The sequence below is a fragment of the Alligator sinensis genome, unplaced genomic scaffold (genome assembly GCF_000455745.1).
Source record: "Alligator sinensis unplaced genomic scaffold, ASM45574v1 scaffold145_1, whole genome shotgun sequence".
NCBI lineage: Eukaryota > Metazoa > Chordata > Crocodylia > Alligatoridae > Alligator > Alligator sinensis.
Window position 1 is genome coordinate 540,773 of NW_005842414.1, and position 20,174 is coordinate 560,946.

The 20,174-nt window shown below is 48.0% G+C and overlaps 1 protein-coding gene across 1 annotated transcript in view; it reads left to right on the forward strand.

The window, feature by feature from the left end:
• KLHL32 (kelch like family member 32) overlaps positions 1-20,174 on the forward strand; it is a 317,145-nt gene that overhangs the window by 36,702 nt on the left and 260,269 nt on the right. The gene's annotated exons all lie outside the window — the stretch shown is intronic.

The window sequence follows — 20,174 nt, forward strand, 5'->3', positions numbered from 1 at the left end:
GAGGCAAAGAAATTGTTGAATATGTCAGCTTTACCGTCAGGTGAGATGACCAGACTTCCTAGCGTGTCCTGCAGAGGCCCCATGTTACTTGGCACCTTCTTTTGCCCCCCTATGTATTCGGACTTCTTGTTGTCCTTGGTCTGGGTTGCTAGTCCCAACTCCATTTCCGCCTTGGCCTTCCTGACCGCTCCCCTACATTCCCGAGCTACCGAGGTATAGCCCTCTCTTGTGATGGCCCCTCCCTTCCAACGGGTGTACGCCTCCTTTTTTGTTTGGAGAGGTTCCTGGATGCTTTTGGTGAGCCATGGGGGCCTTTGCGCCCTCTTGCCCCCTTTGATTTGTGTAGGGATTACTTCCCTTTCAGCTTGGAGGATCGTCTCCTTAAGGAGAAACCACTCCTCCTGGACACTCAACTCCCTCCAGCTCTGGGATCTCAGTGCTTCCCCCACTAGTTTTCTTACCTCATTAAAGTCCACTCTCTTGAAGTAGAGGGCTGCTGCCTTGCTGGAGGCTTTTGCCACCTTGCGCTGGATGGTGAATTCCAGCAGACGATGATCGCTATCGCCTAGGTGGTCAAGCACCTGCAGACCCTGTACCAGGTGGTCGCCCGTGGCCAGGACCAAATCCAACAAGGCGTCTCCCCTGGTGGGGCTGTGTACCTCCTGGGTTAGATGGAGGTCCTGTATGTCAGTTAAGAACCTGTGTGAGTGGTCAGACCTGGCTGTCTGCTCCTCCCAGCAGATGTCTGGCAAGTTTAGGTCCATAGACCAAGGTCCATGGACCAAGAGCTAGTAATATACAGTGTGTGTGTGTGCGTGTGTGTGTGTAGCCACTACAGTAAAATTAGAGCCATTTAGCTCCACTTATACCAACATAGGACCAACAATTATAACTTAAGTATCTCAACAATATACACTGGTTGAATTCAAAATATGTGTAATATATATATAATATATAATATATACAGATGACATTATACAGGTTTCTGTTGCTTTATGCGGGTTCTGCATGTGCGAATTCGCTCTTATGCAGTGACCCTTTTTATACCAAAAATGTGTTATGTACAAGGTAAATTCACTCCTATGCGATCAGTGTGCTGGATCAGCTGCTTTGTGCGGTGCATTGTGGGAGGGGGACACACCAAAATATAGTCTTGAAGCCTTACTCAGCTCCCCCCAGCCCCACCCCACTGGTGTTGGAGGGTGATGAGAGCCTGTTGATTCTCCTATGGATGTTACCCTGCCTGTGCCTCCTACCAGTGATGTGGAGTTTGACACTAAAGACCCTTCACCACCCTCTCTTCACACCAACTAAACATTCACCACCACCCTGTGCTTGTGTGTACTGTCTGCTGTTGGTGAATACCAAAATTGTCTTGTAAAAGTGGTAGAAATGGGTCTGGGGGTCAGTACAGTTGAGGTCTTGGAATGTATCCCTATTTGTTACATTGTAAAGTGAGTTCCCTTTATGCAAATTTGAGTTATGCACCGTTTTTCAGGAACACATGTAGAGCATAAAGCAAGGGAAACCTGTATAGTAAATATAAATTTATATCTATCTATCTATCTAGATAGATAGATAGATTTTTATATTTACTATATAATGTAGCCTGTATTTATTATAACTCCCTAATCTTGAGCCTGCATCAGCATTTGTATTTCTCTTGAAATAGGCTCTGCCCCCAAGCCTATTTCTCTTGATATTATTGATGATTATTGTTGAGAAACTGACCCTGCCCTCATTGAAGTTAATGGGAAAACTCCTCTTGTCCTTAGTGAGAGATGCTAAGGGCAAGTCTGATATGAGGCATAATGATGGAAAGAATTGAGAGCTATAAACAAGTCAAGTTTTACAAGGGATAGACATTCTCATGCTTAGTGGTACAGTCCAATGGAAGTCAGGGGGACACTTTTCCCTGTTGGCAGGTTCTCCTGATTGTTGACTATATGGTTTCTTGTATCATCTGAAGCCAGTGTCATACATCTGAGTTCCAGGGGTGGCCATGATGCCTCCTGGAAACTCTGTGACCATGCCCACTCTGCCCCTAGGGCTCTTTCTCATCTCACCTGCCATGCCTTGTTGGAAATATAATGATAAGGGGGGGGCTACCCTGATCTTCTTGTAATTACCACCCCAAATTACAGCTATGGATTTGTGGGCCAGTTGCATGGCTCCATACCTTACCTACTCCATGTCCCATGCCTTGCAGATGACATCACTGCAGATGTTCTGCCAGCCACTGATAGAGCCCCTCCCTGGGCCGCCAGACCCTTCGCCTCTCCTCCAGCACCTCCCTGTGCTGCCAGACCCCTCAGCCTCTCCTCCAGCCCATCAGCCTCACCCAACCACTCCCTGGGCCACCAGACCTCTCAGCCTCACTCAGGCCCAACTCCAGTTGCTATACCCCACAGTCCTCTCTCTAGAGTGTCAGCTTCTCTGTATTTTCCTGGTCACTCTCCAGGCCCTTGGCCCTGTCTGGCCTTGTGCTCCATTCTTGGTCCTTCACTCGGCCTTTGGACCCACATAGTCCTGGCTTTCCCTGGCCCCTCACTGGGCCTCTGGACCCACATCAAGTGCTTTTCTGTTGGGATATGCTCCCCTAGTCTTCCCCCTCCGTGGGGTCACCCACAAAGCAGTGGGAGCTGAGGCTTTCCAGCATCCCATCTTCACCTTTCTCTGGAGTGGCCTATGTGTGGCATTTCATGAAGGTAGCATCACCACACTAACCAACTCCAGTAGTATGCAGTTTTAGGTCTTACCCTTGGACTGGTCTTCTGGCCTACCTGCTCCTGCTCACCCTTCTCTGGGCTCTCCTTAGATATCCAATGCCACTCCTGGGCTGCTAACCACCAGGCTCCCTGACCCTGGCTCCATCTCCTACCCTCCAAGTCCTCCATTTCTGGCCCCAGCTCACTGCTGGACCTACCAGCCATTGTCATTTGAGAACTGCATGCCCCTTGACCCCTTTCTCTCTCAGCTGTGCCCTACACCAGGGAACTTTGTGCCTCTCCAAGGCCCTGGCCCTGCCTTGAGACCTGTCAAGACTCCAGGCTCTCCCAGCTCTGGCCATCTCTTGCGGTGGGCGCTCTCACCCTCTGGCCCCTCCTAGGCCCTGGCGCCAGCATAGGCCAGTTGAAGTTCTCAGGTTCAGTCCTCCAGCCATCATCCCCCTCATCTCTGTGGGTTCACCTTCTTGGGCCCCTCCACTTTTCACTGTCCCTCTCTCTGCAGGCTCAGAGACCTCCCTAGGTCTTGCTACACAGTCCCTTTTTTCTCCCGGAACAACTGGACCCCACAATAGGCCCCTTGTACTCTGCCCTGCTCATGGGGTTCACCTAGACCCTCTACAAGGTCTCTCAGACACTCAGCCTCTCCCTTGAGGCTCACCTGGCCACTCAATAGGCCCACCAATTCTCAGCTCCTCTCCCAGGGCATGCCTGATCTCTCACTAGGCCCCCATGCACTCAGCCCCTTTCTCTCCAGGCTTGTCTGGCCTCTCAATAGGCCTCAGGCACTCAGCCCTTCTTTCAGGGCTCTGGACCCCACACTGGGTTCTCGGGAACCTCCTTCATTTCCTCAGTTCTTACCCAAACCACCAGATGTCCTTCTTTTTGCCGCATTCAGGAGTAGCAACTTTCCTGCCAGGTGATGTTCCTCTACCAGCTCCCAAGATGTTACTGCCAGCCCTGCTCTTAGAGTCTGGGCTTATACCTACACCCAGACCTCCTTCAATCAGAAGACTCCCTGTACTCAGGTGACTCATTTGATCAGGCGTAGCCACACCTGCCGCCCCCCTGGATCAGCTGACTCAGCAATTAGCCCTGATCCCCACCTACTGGTGGCTCAACAGGCTGCCTAACCTCTTAAAGTGGCAGGCACATCAAGTGCCCTGCCACACACTGCAAGAGGCAGGATCTTGGACCACATGGATCATTGGCAACTCCTATGTTCATAATCATGGGTTTCTATTTAGAGAAATCATTTACTCTTGTTTAAATCACAGTGGGAAGTGGACCCTTTCCCCCTTTGCTTTAGCTCTACTAAAGGGTAATGTTATATTTGACTATGGGATAAAGTGAGATTGACTGATGTAAAAATGTCACAGAGAAAGTGCCTCATCATCATCATCAGAAGAAAAGCTTATAAATATCCCATTTATCTCAAGAGATTTGGTCTACATCTAATATACAGTATTTTCCTAACTAACAATGCTGCCTAATGTATCAATATAATATTTAGGGTTTCATGAATCTCGAGAGTGGGATATAATTATGACAGATCCTGCTGTATTATTACTGTTAATTATGTATTATAATTGACGTTTAACAATACAGCAAATTAATTATTCCCTAACAGTATAATATGCTTCCCAATAGCTTTCTCTTATCACTTATGAATACTTTCATTCATATGCATTATATATTTTCCCTTTCTCTCTTTGAGTGCTTAAGTATATAAATCATGTTATAGAAATCATCATTTAATACATTAGCAGCAAGACAAGGTTTTAATGCCATCAATGTATAACTACCAGTAGTCATGTTCAGCTAGAATTAATTATTGAAGTCAAAGAGAATTTTGTTGTGGCTTTTCTCTGAATACAGCATTAATGAGTTGTAGATAGCAAATGGATGTGTCTGAGTTTCAAAAAAACATATTTACTAACTATATACAATATAAAATGCCTTGCTACATGTGCACTGCTGGTCCAACAGAAAGACCCACCAAAAGTTTCCCAAATTACTGAAAGTGGTACTAACCAATGTTCCAAATTTTCATTGTAAGTTTTGCTTTTGACTGTACAATAGGAAAAGACTGAGAGCTATAAAGTCATGAGGCAGAGCAAACACACTGCACCCAAACGTGTTAAAATCAGAGTCTATATTTACTAACTTTTCTAGCTTTCTTTTTGTTTTATATCTAGTTGAATGTAGAATAAGGATATCGGAGTATCTGCTCTAAAATCTTGTATTGCCTGTAACATTCTGCAAGGTTAAAATAAATAGCAACAATAAATGGTGGGTGGTTTCTTGGTCTGTTCAGCAAGCATATGCTGCAGCATATGGCAATGAATGAAAAAAGTTTTCATAAATAAGACCCTAAGAACCTGTTCTTGGACTTATCGAGTCAGTTGCCAAAATCTCATTGATTCCACTTGGCAGGATCAAGTTCCAGCTATCTCTTTAATTGCTTTCTTGAAGTTACATTCTATGTTGCATTTCAGAGCAGTACACAACTCACAGTCCAAGGGACAGTGTGGCAGCTATGGTGCCACTTTAAACACTCCTTATTCTGAGTTGTGGGCCTAGACCAGTGGTTGTCAACCTTTTGGCTAGGGATAGACATTACACGTAAGATGGTTTAAGTGATCAGAAACTGGTTTAAATTTGTAACAGAACAGACATTCAGTTCAAATAAGCCAGTTTGAAAATGGCCAAAACTGGTTTGAGATAAACCTGGTTGAATGCAGTATCAGACTCAACTGATTTGGCTCAAATGGGTTTATGTTTTGTCTGTCCCAGACCCCTTCCTGGTTTAAGTTCAACCAGATTCTTCCAGCATCCCGGCATGCTCTCTGGGCTGGGTGAGGCTCTGCTCTCTACTCTAAGAAGCTGGGCTGGCCCCTCCCCTCTGCTCTGTAGCTGGACCAGGGGCCATGCCATGGCTGCTGGCCTGCCATGGCCCCTGAGGCAAATTCCTCCCTCCGTCGCCTCTCCCGCCACCCCCACGCTGGCAAACCCTGTGGACTGCAGTTGGGATTTTCCAGCCCCAGTTGCACCTACATAGCTTGCCTGTAGCCAGGCAGAGATGGATTTAATTCCTCCCTCTGTTCCCCCTCTCCCCCAGAACCCCAGTCCCTGCAGCTTGCCTAGAGCCAGGCAGGGAGAGGATTAATTCCATAGCAGTCCTGATTGGCAGGGGGGGGGGAGGGGGGGGAGAGGCAAGCTAGTCCCCTGTGTGCAGATCCAAGCCCTGTATCTCTGAGCCCAAAGCTAAGCCCTGCAGGACCAGGCTGAGAGGTGGAAACTGTTGGGAAAGACCTGACGATCATCACACACATGTACTGGAGATGTAGTTAAGAGAAGTGGCAGACAGCTTCAACAAAAAATACACAGAACTACATTTACATTATAAAGCAGAACCTATAAAAGGTGAGCATACCTAAATAAAGCCTGTCTGAATGCCTGGCTGTAAGGAGGCAAGGTTCTTTGAATAGATGTGATATCTTTTATTAGACCAACATACTGCCATCGGGATTAGTAAGATTTATGCAAGGCTTTCTCTCATCTTCCTAGTTTACATTTTAAGTTAAACTAAGTTGTATATGCCATAGTTTCTCAACTTGTGGTACACGTACCCCTGGGGTACATGAGACACAGGCAGGGGGTATGTGGGCACAGAAAACCCCCTGCAGCAAGGGGGCACCATCGCTCCCCCTGCCGCTGCCAGGTTCATGTCTGGCCACTCGCCCCCAACCCCATGCTGGCCAAAGGCTGCTGCAGGAGGGGGAGGGCAGGCACGCAGACACACAGATACCCGCGCACTCCCTGCTGACAGGCAGGTAAGTTTTCTTTCTTTTTTTATCCTGCCTGGGCTTTGGGGGCGGGGGGACAGACCGAGACCCCCAGAGTGTGAGTGGGGCAGAGCACTGCCCTGCTTCCTCCTGCACTGTGGGGATTGGCCCCACGACCCAGCCCACCTGGGGCCCAGTTCACTGCGGACGGAAGGGCTGGCGGTGGCACTGGGCTCTTCCTAGTGCTTGGGGCAGGCTGCGGTGATGGGAGGGGGGCTGCTGCCTGCCTCCCCAGTGCCGCTGCCATCAAATGTGGCGAAAAGCCCTGTGCCACTGCCAGCCCCCACCTGTAGCCAGCCTGGGTTCTGGGGCAGCTGCAGCAGGAAGCAGTCAGACTGCAAACAGCTGTACCGGGCTCCGCTGCCCCAGCATCAGCTCCATTCCTTCGACTGCATATGCACCTCAGAGCAGAGAGTGGGTTTATCCCTGCTCTCTGCTCTGAGGTGCACGTGCAGTCGCCAGCATGGAGCTGATGCCAGGGCTATGGAGCCCAGTGCAGCTTTTTGCAGGCTGCTTGCTGCAGCTGCCCAGAGCCCAGGCTGGATACAGGTGGTGCAAGCAGCGGCACAGGGCTTTTCTGGTCTGTGCCTCAGGGCTGCCCCCCCCCCCCCCCGCGCCCGCCCTGGCGACGGGGGGGAGAGGGCCCCAGCCTCCTGGTTGCAGCCAACCCAGGCTCTGGGTTGTTGCTGCCAGCCACAGAGCCCAGGTTGCTTGCAGCAGGACTTGCAGCCTCCCAGCCGCCTGCTGGGAATGCCTAGAACCCAGGCTGGCGGTGGCGTGCCAAGCAAAATGGGCTTGCATGCCATGATTGGCATGCATGTTCCAGGGGTTGCTGACCCCTACCCTACAGACTTACCACGCCGTGGGCCTCTGCTTCTCCCCATCACCCCAACCCTTGCTGCAGCAGCCCTGGAAGCAGCCAACACCACCTGCCTGCACCACAGTTACAGTTGCTACCTGTCCCCTCTCTTTTCCCCTTCTTTCTCTCTCTTCACCCTCCCCCCTTCCCTGTCTTGCTCTCTCTCTCTCTCTCACCCTATATCCTTGTCTGTTTCTCTCTCTCACTCTCTTCCCCCCGCCCCATCTCTCTCTCACCCCTTCCTCCTCTCAAAACTATGGCAAAAAAATTGGCGAGCTGTGCATTGCTCAGCACTTTAAATTCCCCAGCAATAATTTGGTGTGCCATGCTTTGTGCAACACTGGGTTCAGCCCTCCTAGCTTTGGCCAACATCACCTCTAGCCCAGGTACATTCTTGAGCACTCCGGGTGCAAAAGGTAGCAACCCTACCCACACCAGATCAGATATCTGTCATATCACGGCCTTATATACACAGCCCTTCTTCCAACATATGGCACACATTAGTCTGTCAATATAAAATCCCCTGGAAAATTAGTGTTGGGGTACTTATTAAAATATTCACAAGTTAGCGGGTACTTACTACTTAAAAGGTTGAGAAACACTGGTGTATGCTGTGTTTTAGTGGGCTGTATCTTAGCTTAGGTGAACATTTTTGGTAGTTCCATGTTGTATGCTTTGCACATTGCTGTGTTCAATACATGCTTGCTTAAGAGAAAGGTCTTTTTTCCCATCTCCACTCCTCGGTCTGGCAGCAGCTGCCCCCTGCCTTAGGCTGGTGGCTGGTATCTTGCATCCTATGTCATGCTAGCCCTGGCTGGTGCTTGGCCATGACTCCTCTGCTCCAGCAGGGAAGGGTGAGAGCCTTTTAGAGGGCTTGTCTCTCCTCCCCTTTGGCAGTGGCTGGTAGGTGTGCTCTAGCACCTCCTGGCTTCTGGCTTGAGCCACTGCAGGTATGTGTCTGCATTTCCTGATTTAACAGAGAACGTCTGCCCAGTTATTAATCAGTTTAAGCTGCTCAGCTTAGACTACTCAGCAAAGATTGAATCAATTCAGGCTCGGGCTTTTTGAATATCTGTCCCTAGCCTTTTAGACCCCTCAGTAGACTCTAGGCACCCCTTGATAGACTTGAAGCCCCCTCAGAAAATGCCAGCTCTTAGTTTTCACTTGACTACAGAAAAATTAGAGAACAATTCTTCTGTTGCAAAGAATTTAAAGACCATAATAGGTCAGATTATATATTCCTGTTTGAAATCTATGTTTTTATCACGTGAATCACACTTTGACACCTAACAGTGCTAGCATTATGTGGCACCCTTCAGCACCCTTAAAAGGACCTCAAGGCATCCCAGGTTACCCCAGGACCCTGGCTGATAATCATTAGCTTAGACAGATGATGTGTTTACAGTGATGCAATTTACAACAGTATTATACCTTAGGGCCCAAAAGGGACAGATGTGCAGCTGTCCCAGGATAGCTGCAAGCTACAGGCAGCTTTTATAGCACCATGACACCAGGTGCCAGGGGAACAGGCAATAGCTCATTTACCTTGAGCTAATGGCTACTTTGACATGAGTTGTGGACAGAAGACTGGTATAACACACTAGTGTAATCTTACACCTCATCTTCCCCAGGGTAACTCTACATTTGATTTGAGTAATGGACATCCTGTGCATGTCATATGTTTGCTCCCTGCTTACACCAGTGTACAGACTGATTACATCAGAAAAATAGGCTGTATGTCTAATCCAGGGCTGGGCAATTATTTGGGATGAAAGGCCACTTAAGGAGTTTTCGTGAGCTGTTGAAGGCTGCGGAGGTGCAAAGGGTGCTGACCTGACTTGGTGCAGCAGTTGTGGTGGTGGGGGGTGTGTGTGCGCAAATAATCCTATCTGAGCCACCATCGCAGGGGCTGCCAGGAAACTGAGGCAGGCTGCCTCAGCACTCCTGCCCCACCATGTATGAGCAGGACTGGCCGCACATGCTACAACCTGGGCTTCCTCCCATGCCTGAGCCAGGTGGGGTCAAGGAACTTGCCTTGGGCTGGATAGAATCCCTTGGTGGGCTGGATGCAGCCCACAGGCTGCATTTTGTCTACCCCAGGTCTAATTCTTCTGAATTATGCCAGTTGTCTGTTATTGCCTTTGGGCGAGTCTGCAGTCCTTTGAGCTGTGAGTCTACTCCAATCAGTTTGGGAAATGTGGATAACCACATAAAAATTAAATACCTTGCTACAGTATTTTCTCCCATCTCCTACTCCTGTGTCTATGCTACCTTTCAGCTACCCCACACCTTTGTTGTAACTGAAAAGTTGTTTCTAAGCAGGAGGCTGCCCATTCAATGCCCTGATGCCAACGGCATAATACACAGCTTCATACGATCCCTACACTGTGCCCCATGCCTTGCAGATGGCATCACTATATGGCTCCAGTCTCACATCAGGCCCCACTATATTCCTTCCCAATGTTCAAACCCCAGACTGGATCTCTTCTACTCAAGCAACCTAACCTACACCATCGTCCTGGGCTGCAAAAGTCCCCTAAACTCCTTTCCCTCTTGGCACTGGCCCCACTCCAGGACCTTTGGCCTCCCAGGCCCTGGCCTTGCCTGAGGCCAGTTGGGACTTCAGGCAGCTGGCTCTGGCTGGCCCTCGTGGTGGGTGTTCACACCCTTTGGGCATCATGGTCCTGGCCCCAGCATTGACCAGTTGAGGTTCTCTGGGTAGGTTCTTGAGCAGCTAGCCCTCTGTACACCCCATGGGCTTCAGGCCCCACTCTATGGGACTGGGTCTTGTGCTTTTCTGTTGGGGTGTGCTCCCTTAGCCTTTCTCCCCCATGTTGTCACCCACAAGGCAGCGGGGGCTGAGGCTTTCTGGTGCTCCTTACTTGCCTTTCACTAGGGAGGCACAGATGTGGCATTTCCTGGAGCCTACCCCGCCATAGGCAGCCCCACCACACCATCCAACCCCAGCAGTTTGTAGTTTTAGGTCATTCTCCATGACCAGAAACCTCCTCCATCCCCATAGTTCCTACCCTGACCTCCAGGTGTTCTGGGAGTAGCAGATCTCTGGCTGGGTGATGTTGTTCCTTTGGCTCCCTGCAGCAACCACCAGCTCAGCTCCTAGGGCATGGGCTTATACTGAGTCCTCCTCCAATCCAGCCCTTCTCCAATCCAGGGGCCCTCATGTGGTCATGTGACTGTCTAATTGGCCCTTACTACACCTGCTGGCTGTTCCACAGCCTGCTCAATAGGACTGTGTGAAGTTTTGGTTGCTGATTCGATTCAGAGGAGATTTGGCCTGATTCAGCAGCCAAATCTCCAAATCTGAATTGAATCAGAACCCTCTGAATCAATTCAGAGAAATTTGGAAGTATTTGATGGTTCCGACATAGACACAGCTTTAAATGTTTTTTCTACATACCTCAAGGTACCAGCGCATGAATGTTGAGGTGCTGGGGCAGATGGAGCATCCCATGGGAGCGCGGAGGGGTGCCCAGCTTGCTCGGCAGCAGACCTGGAAGTGGACCAGAAGCACTTCCAGTCCACTTCTGCGTCCACCAGGGAGTGCGCAGGGGACTCCCCCCACTGGCAACTGGTGCCTCCCTGGTCCGAGGGGGCACCTGGGGTCTCCCCATGGTTGATTGCCGAGCCAGGAGAGCATGGAAGGGGGAGGGTCCCCCATGCGCTTGGCAGCAGACCGGAAGTAGACCAGGAGTACTTCCGGTTCTCTTCCAGGTTCCCTGCTGAGCATGCAGGGGGTGCCCCCATGCTCCTGTGCGATGCTCCATCTGCCCCACTACCTCAGCATTCACGAGTCGCACCTGGTATACCCTGAACTATGTAGAAAAAACATTTAAAGCGGTGTCTATGGCTGAATTGCTGATGCTCTGAATCAGCATCAGATATTCAGATTTGGATTTGGCCAAATCGAATAGGGACAGTGATCTGAATCAATGAATTGAATCACTGTCCCCGATTCAGGCTGAATCCAAATCAAATATGGCCCGTTTCACACCTCCCTACTGCTCAAGCCCCTTAAAGTGGCAGGCACAACATGTGCTCTACCACATCTACTATCAGATTCTTTTCTCCAGGCTAAATATACCTAGCTCTCTCAACACTTTCTCATATAACTTGTATTTCAACTCCATTATCATTTTTGTGATCCACACAGGGGCCTTAAAGGGGCCCCTGTAAAACATGTTTTTACCTTCTAGTATGCATCTGATTAGTCCTGTACTTCTGATTGGAATACACAATTTTCTACATTGTTTATTGTATTTCCCACCTCCTTCCCCCCCAACCAATGCTAACAGACAGAGGAGAGGTTTACATAGCAAAGAAACAGATTAGATCATTCATTTAAGCAGAAACAAATATCTAGAAGCTTTGTTGCCCTGAAAAGCCTTCTGACAAAATACACTGCCTTACCTATACTTTTTCCTGCCTTTAATGAGAGATTTAAAAAAAAGGTTTTTTTCTTTTTTAGGTGATGTCAGATTCCAGTCAGAAAACATGATTTTTCCACTAACAGATATTGCAGGCTTTTTAGAAAAATCTCTCTATATTTTCTCTGCCACCCTATTGCTTTCTTATTATTGCATACAGTTTTGAAACCCATCATTATTTTATAAAGCTGTTTGGAAAATGCAGTGGAAGTCAATGTTGCAATTTGGGGAACATTTTTGTGTCCATTTTTGTTAAAATTTCATGAATTATCTAACCAGTTCTGCTTCCCTTTGCCTAAGCATAAATATTACCAGTTATTCTTCTTGTTCCCTGTGTGTCATGTATTTGTGCAAAATAAAATGACCTTGGATACTGTTAAGGCTTTCTTTTAATGGAGTGTATTGTTGGAAAACAGTGGTAGAGCGGAAAAGCAAAATGATTATGACAGTTGTTTGAAGAATGGGAATTGTTTATGAAAGTTTCTCCCTTTTTTGATGAAAATATCCCAAGGGTTATTATCCCATATGTGGGTAGAGTTAGTCAAATCAGAATGTACCAAATCAGAATGTACCAAAACTGCCTGCACACTGGGTGTGTCTACAAAGGCATATTAATGTGCTTGAATAAACTCTAGTACTTCTTGCACTGGTGTTTATCGCTTCTGGCGGTGCATTTATATGTAAGCCTGGGAGCACAGCAAATTGAGCTGGGTTGAAGCAGTCCTGGCTGGCAGGAGGTCCTAGGGATCAGCCTACCAGCCCGGGGCTGCTCCCCCTGCCATAATGTCCTGTGGAAGGGCTGGCTGGGGGGCCAGGGGCCCTTCTTCCAACATATGGCACACATTAGTCTGTCAATATAAAATCCCCTGGAAAATTAGTGTTGGGGTACTTATTAAAATATTCACAAGTTAGCGGGTACTTACTACTTAAAAGGTTGAGAAACACTGGTGTATGCTGTGTTTTAGTGGGCTGTATCTTAGCTTAGGTGAACATTTTTGGTAGTTCCATGTTGTATGCTTTGCACATTGCTGTGTTCAATACATGCTTGCTTAAGAGAAAGGTCTTTTTTCCCATCTCCACTCCTCGGTCTGGCAGCAGCTGCCCCCTGCCTTAGGCTGGTGGCTGGTATCTTGCATCCTATGTCATGCTAGCCCTGGCTGGTGCTTGGCCATGACTCCTCTGCTCCAGCAGGGAAGGGTGAGAGCCTTTTAGAGGGCTTGTCTCTCCTCCCCTTTGGCAGTGGCTGGTAGGTGTGCTCTAGCACCTCCTGGCTTCTGGCTTGAGCCACTGCAGGTATGTGTCTGCATTTCCTGATTTAACAGAGAACGTCTGCCCAGTTATTAATCAGTTTAAGCTGCTCAGCTTAGACTACTCAGCAAAGATTGAATCAATTCAGGCTCGGGCTTTTTGAATATCTGTCCCTAGCCTTTTAGACCCCTCAGTAGACTCTAGGCACCCCTTGATAGACTTGAAGCCCCCTCAGAAAATGCCAGCTCTTAGTTTTCACTTGACTACAGAAAAATTAGAGAACAATTCTTCTGTTGCAAAGAATTTAAAGACCATAATAGGTCAGATTATATATTCCTGTTTGAAATCTATGTTTTTATCACGTGAATCACACTTTGACACCTAACAGTGCTAGCATTATGTGGCACCCTTCAGCACCCTTAAAAGGACCTCAAGGCATCCCAGGTTACCCCAGGACCCTGGCTGATAATCATTAGCTTAGACAGATGATGTGTTTACAGTGATGCAATTTACAACAGTATTATACCTTAGGGCCCAAAAGGGACAGATGTGCAGCTGTCCCAGGATAGCTGCAAGCTACAGGCAGCTTTTATAGCACCATGACACCAGGTGCCAGGGGAACAGGCAATAGCTCATTTACCTTGAGCTAATGGCTACTTTGACATGAGTTGTGGACAGAAGACTGGTATAACACACTAGTGTAATCTTACACCTCATCTTCCCCAGGGTAACTCTACATTTGATTTGAGTAATGGACATCCTGTGCATGTCATATGTTTGCTCCCTGCTTACACCAGTGTACAGACTGATTACATCAGAAAAATAGGCTGTATGTCTAATCCAGGGCTGGGCAATTATTTGGGATGAAAGGCCACTTAAGGAGTTTTCGTGAGCTGTTGAAGGCTGCGGAGGTGCAAAGGGTGCTGACCTGACTTGGTGCAGCAGTTGTGGTGGTGGGGGGTGTGTGTGCGCAAATAATCCTATCTGAGCCACCATCGCAGGGGCTGCCAGGAAACTGAGGCAGGCTGCCTCAGCACTCCTGCCCCACCATGTATGAGCAGGACTGGCCGCACATGCTACAACCTGGGCTTCCTCCCATGCCTGAGCCAGGTGGGGTCAAGGAACTTGCCTTGGGCTGGATAGAATCCCTTGGTGGGCTGGATGCAGCCCACAGGCTGCATTTTGTCTACCCCAGGTCTAATTCTTCTGAATTATGCCAGTTGTCTGTTATTGCCTTTGGGCGAGTCTGCAGTCCTTTGAGCTGTGAGTCTACTCCAATCAGTTTGGGAAATGTGGATAACCACATAAAAATTAAATACCTTGCTACAGTATTTTCTCCCATCTCCTACTCCTGTGTCTATGCTACCTTTCAGCTACCCCACACCTTTGTTGTAACTGAAAAGTTGTTTCTAAGCAGGAGGCTGCCCATTCAATGCCCTGATGCCAACGGCATAATACACAGCTTCATACGATCCCTACACTGTGCCCCATGCCTTGCAGATGGCATCACTATATGGCTCCAGTCTCACATCAGGCCCCACTATATTCCTTCCCAATGTTCAAACCCCAGACTGGATCTCTTCTACTCAAGCAACCTAACCTACACCATCGTCCTGGGCTGCAAAAGTCCCCTAAACTCCTTTCCCTCTTGGCACTGGCCCCACTCCAGGACCTTTGGCCTCCCAGGCCCTGGCCTTGCCTGAGGCCAGTTGGGACTTCAGGCAGCTGGCTCTGGCTGGCCCTCGTGGTGGGTGTTCACACCCTTTGGGCATCATGGTCCTGGCCCCAGCATTGACCAGTTGAGGTTCTCTGGGTAGGTTCTTGAGCAGCTAGCCCTCTGTACACCCCATGGGCTTCAGGCCCCACTCTATGGGACTGGGTCTTGTGCTTTTCTGTTGGGGTGTGCTCCCTTAGCCTTTCTCCCCCATGTTGTCACCCACAAGGCAGCGGGGGCTGAGGCTTTCTGGTGCTCCTTACTTGCCTTTCACTAGGGAGGCACAGATGTGGCATTTCCTGGAGCCTACCCCGCCATAGGCAGCCCCACCACACCATCCAACCCCAGCAGTTTGTAGTTTTAGGTCATTCTCCATGACCAGAAACCTCCTCCATCCCCATAGTTCCTACCCTGACCTCCAGGTGTTCTGGGAGTAGCAGATCTCTGGCTGGGTGATGTTGTTCCTTTGGCTCCCTGCAGCAACCACCAGCTCAGCTCCTAGGGCATGGGCTTATACTGAGTCCTCCTCCAATCCAGCCCTTCTCCAATCCAGGGGCCCTCATGTGGTCATGTGACTGTCTAATTGGACCTTACTACACCTGCTGGCTGTTCCACAGCCTGCTCAATAGGACTGTGTGAAGTTTTGGTTGCTGATTCGATTCAGAGGAGATTTGGCCTGATTCAGCAGCCAAATCTCCAAATCTGAATTGAATCAGAACCCTCTGAATCAATTCAGAGAAATTTGGAAGGATTTGATGGTTCCGACATAGACACAGCTTTAAATGTTTTTTCTACATACCTCAAGGTACCAGCGCATGAATGTTGAGGTGCTGGGGCAGATGGAGCATCCCATGGGAGCGCGGAGGGGTGCCCAGCTTGCTCGGCAGCAGACCTGGAAGTGGACCAGAAGCACTTCCAGTCCACTTCTGCGTCCACCAGGGAGTGCGCAGGGGACTCCCCCCACTGGCAACTGGTGCCTCCCTGGTCCGAGGGGGCACCTGGGGTCTCCCCATGGTTGATTGCCGAGCCAGGAGAGCATGGAAGGGGGAGGGTCCCCCATGCGCTTGGCAGCAGACCGGAAGTAGACCAGGAGTACTTCCGGTTCTCTTCCAGGTTCCCTGCTGAGCATGCAGGGGGTGCCCCCATGCTCCTGTGCGATGCTCCATCTGCCCCACTACCTCAGCATTCACGAGTCGCACCTGGTATACCCTGAACTATGTAGAAAAAACATTTAAAGCGGTGTCTATGGCTGAATTGCTGATGCTCTGAATCAGCATCAGATATTCAGATTTGGATTTGGCCAAATCGAATAGGGACAGTGATCTGAATCAATGAATTGAATCACTGTCCCCGATTCAGGCTGAATCCAAATCAAATATGGCCCGTTTCACACCTCCCTACTGCTCAAGCCCCTTAAAGTGGCAGGCACAACATGTGCTCTACCACATCTACTATCAGATTCTTTTCTCCAGGCTAAATATACCTAGCTCTCTCAACACTTTCTCATATAACTTGTATTTCAACTCCATTATCATTTTTGTGATCCACACAGGGGCCTTAAAGGGGCCCCTGTAAAACATGTTTTTACCTTCTAGTATGCATCTGATTAGTCCTGTACTTCTGATTGGAATACACAATTTTCTACATTGTTTATTGTATTTCCCACCTCCTTCCCCCCCAACCAATGCTAACAGACAGAGGAGAGGTTTACATAGCAAAGAAACAGATTAGATCATTCATTTAAGCAGAAACAAATATCTAGAAGCTTTGTTGCCCTGAAAAGCCTTCTGACAAAATACACTGCCTTACCTATACTTTTTCCTGCCTTTAATGAGAGATTTAAAAAAAAGGTTTTTTTCTTTTTTAGGTGATGTCAGATTCCAGTCAGAAAACATGATTTTTCCACTAACAGATATTGCAGGCTTTTTAGAAAAATCTCTCTATATTTTCTCTGCCACCCTATTGCTTTCTTATTATTGCATACAGTTTTGAAACCCATCATTATTTTATAAAGCTGTTTGGAAAATGCAGTGGAAGTCAATGTTGCAATTTGGGGAACATTTTTGTGTCCATTTTTGTTAAAATTTCATGAATTATCTAACCAGTTCTGCTTCCCTTTGCCTAAGCATAAATATTACCAGTTATTCTTCTTGTTCCCTGTGTGTCATGTATTTGTGCAAAATAAAATGACCTTGGATACTGTTAAGGCTTTCTTTTAATGGAGTGTATTGTTGGAAAACAGTGGTAGAGCGGAAAAGCAAAATGATTATGACAGTTGTTTGAAGAATGGGAATTGTTTATGAAAGTTTCTCCCTTTTTTGATGAAAATATCCCAAGGGTTATTATCCCATATGTGGGTAGAGTTAGTCAAATCAGAATGTACCAAATCAGAATGTACCAAATCAGAATGTACCAAAACTGCCTGCACACTGGGTGTGTCTACAAAGGCATATTAATGTGCTTGAATAAACTCTAGTACTTCTTGCACTGGTGTTTATCGCTTCTGGCGGTGCATTTATATGTAAGCCTGGGAGCACAGCAAATTGAGCTGGGTTGAAGCAGTCCTGGCTGGCAGGAGGTCCTAGGGATCAGCCTACCAGCCCGGGGCTGCTCCCCCTGCCATAATGTCCTGTGGAAGGGCTGGCTGGGGCACAAGGGTGCTTCAGCATGGGGCTGGCTGGCAGGCAGCCTCTGCACTGAAACATCTTTGTGTGCCCCAGCTTGGGGCAGTGTGTACACATGTGCTGCTGCAGAGTTTTTTACTCTGCAGCAGGATAGTACTTGTATTTACAAATACTATACTGCTGTGGAGTAAATCCAGTGTAATAGGGGCACATGTGTAGACATGCAATGTTTACTGTACAGCTAACTAGTCAACTGTTCCCTTCCCCATGCCCATCTCCAGGCATCTGGGGGCCCCTGTTTAGCAGAGGCACCTGGGCCCAGGCCCAACTGGCCCGTGCATTAGTTCAAAGGGATTCAAATCCAGGCCTCCTACCTCCCATTAGAGTGTTGTATCCAACTAGGGTATAGGCCATTGTGTGTTAGAGGAGATGGCATCACAATCCACACGTTATGTTAAAACTGTGCAGAAAAGGATTCAATATTCATTGAGCCATACAGAGAAAACAAGAGACAGTGTCACTATTGTGCGGGCCAGGAGCGGTCTGAGGCCCTTGGGGGCGCGCGGCGGGCTGTGGCCAGCAGCCCTGGCACGCGGGTCGGGGAATGCAGGCCGGCGGACTAGAATTAGGCACGGACGCTTAGCGGTTGATTAAAGATTATTTTACTTACACCGTAGATGGTTGCGGTGCAGGCAGGAAAACTTGCTTGAGTTGCAGTTACAGACAGGAAAGAAGAAAAGCGGACAAGAGTTCCTTCCACGCGAACCTCTAGCCCAATCCGGTTGAAGGCTCTAAACACGCGAGCCCGTCGTGTCAACCGGCCGTTTGACGCTCCATTCCCCTGATGGAGCGTCAAACTCTCCACGGAACTCCTTTGCACCGTGCATTTCTCTTTGCAACTAAGAAATGCACCCTGCAAAGAAAGCTCCGAATGGTGGGAAATAATTTAGCAGTGCCGAAGCACACACAAACAAAATCACACCCTTGGGTTGTGACAACTATAACCTAAGAAACCAGGAGCTGGAGCATATATGGAGGTGCAACTCGAGGCATCTAGGGAACTTTAAAGTAAAAAGATAAGGTATATATGGAGTTAGAAGGCAGCTGAGCAGGAAGTTTTTCAGAATGAAGTTTTGGATTTAAATACCTAAATCCCAATGTAAACACCTACATCCTTATCCGATCTAACCCTTTATCTTTTTATGGCTTGGTTCACCATCTGTAGAACATAGATAAAATACCTAACAGGGGTACTGTGAAGATAAACACACTAGAATTGCAAAGACAATGGTGACAGGGGCCTTATAAGTACTTTAGACAGATATAGCAATGCTACAGTTATTCATCAGAACAAATAGAGAAGCAGAAGGTATGGACTGTTCTCTAAAGTTCTAGCTTGAATTTGCAAAAAGACAAAATATCTAACTCTTAGTTATGATAGAAAGTTTGAAAATGTGACTAACATACACGTGTCTGCCTGAGTCCTGGTATACACTTAAAAGTTTTGCTGTAATTGCTGGTTACAATTGTACTAAATAACATGTCTAACTACTATAGCCGTGCCATCAACAGCTGTACTGCAGGTAGTTACACTAGCAAAAAAATGTACTGATTGATATAGCTTGTTTTGTTTGGGGAACTGATATAAGCTGTAATAGCAGAAGACCTCTTTTGCCACTATAAGCAGCATCTCTTTGTGAGGCGTTCCAGTATAGCTTTAGGTATACCAGCAAACCCTTTATTGTGTAGATAAGATCTGAATTTGCAGAGAGACTGACATGGGTGACTGGTGCCTCCCAAGTCTGGGGGAGCACCAGAGGGGTACAACTGTGTGTGTGTAGGGAGGGGGCCTAGTGGCCAGCCGGCTACCAGGGTTGGGGTGGGGGTTGTTCCCCAGCGGCTGTTTGCCCAACTTGCCGGCACTTCCGCCACTGGCGGAGGCAATTTCAGGGGGGGCACTAGTGTTCTCCGTGCCCCCCTACCAGCCAGAGCGCTTGCTGTCAGGGGGGCAGCAGCGTTCTCAGGGGGGGCATGTGCCCCCCTGTGTCCCCCCTTTGCATCACCTATGGAGTCTGAAATAACACTTCTTCCTCCATAGTCCTAAAGTTTTGGAAATAATGTCTAATTTCTAATAGTTTAGAAACTAAGGAAACTATTAGAAAATGGTTGGAGCACTCAATTAAGCATGCTTCAAATTTGAGAGAAGAACAAAATAATATCATGGACAAATGACACTAAACTAGACAAAGCCAACAAGAATTGGATTGGTATAGCAGAGAGCAGTGTGTCATAATAAAGATCAGTTCTCCTCCACTTATAACATTCTGTCACTGTTGCTGTATAAAAATAATATAGTGCTGGTTCTGATATAAACTCCAAGGAAGCAGAGCCCTGTGTCTACATAGAACTCAACTGACTTCAAACGGGCTCTGCACAGATAGATGTATTCTCCTAAAAAGATCCACCCTGAAGTCTGTTGCTCTCTTTCCATTGAAAAAGCACCCCCATCGTGAGTCAGCTGCAAGATCAGGCTCTATATTTGTAAGGGATAGTTACAATGCTCAGTTTTTTTCCACAGGGGACTTCTTTTCTAGAGAATGATGTATAATTAATCATGGAATTCTTCTCCAGTATCTATGTTTGCCTCCTTTTATAATCATGAAAAAGCCATTGTCGGATTTCTGGCCTGGTGCATCCAGTCAAAAACTTG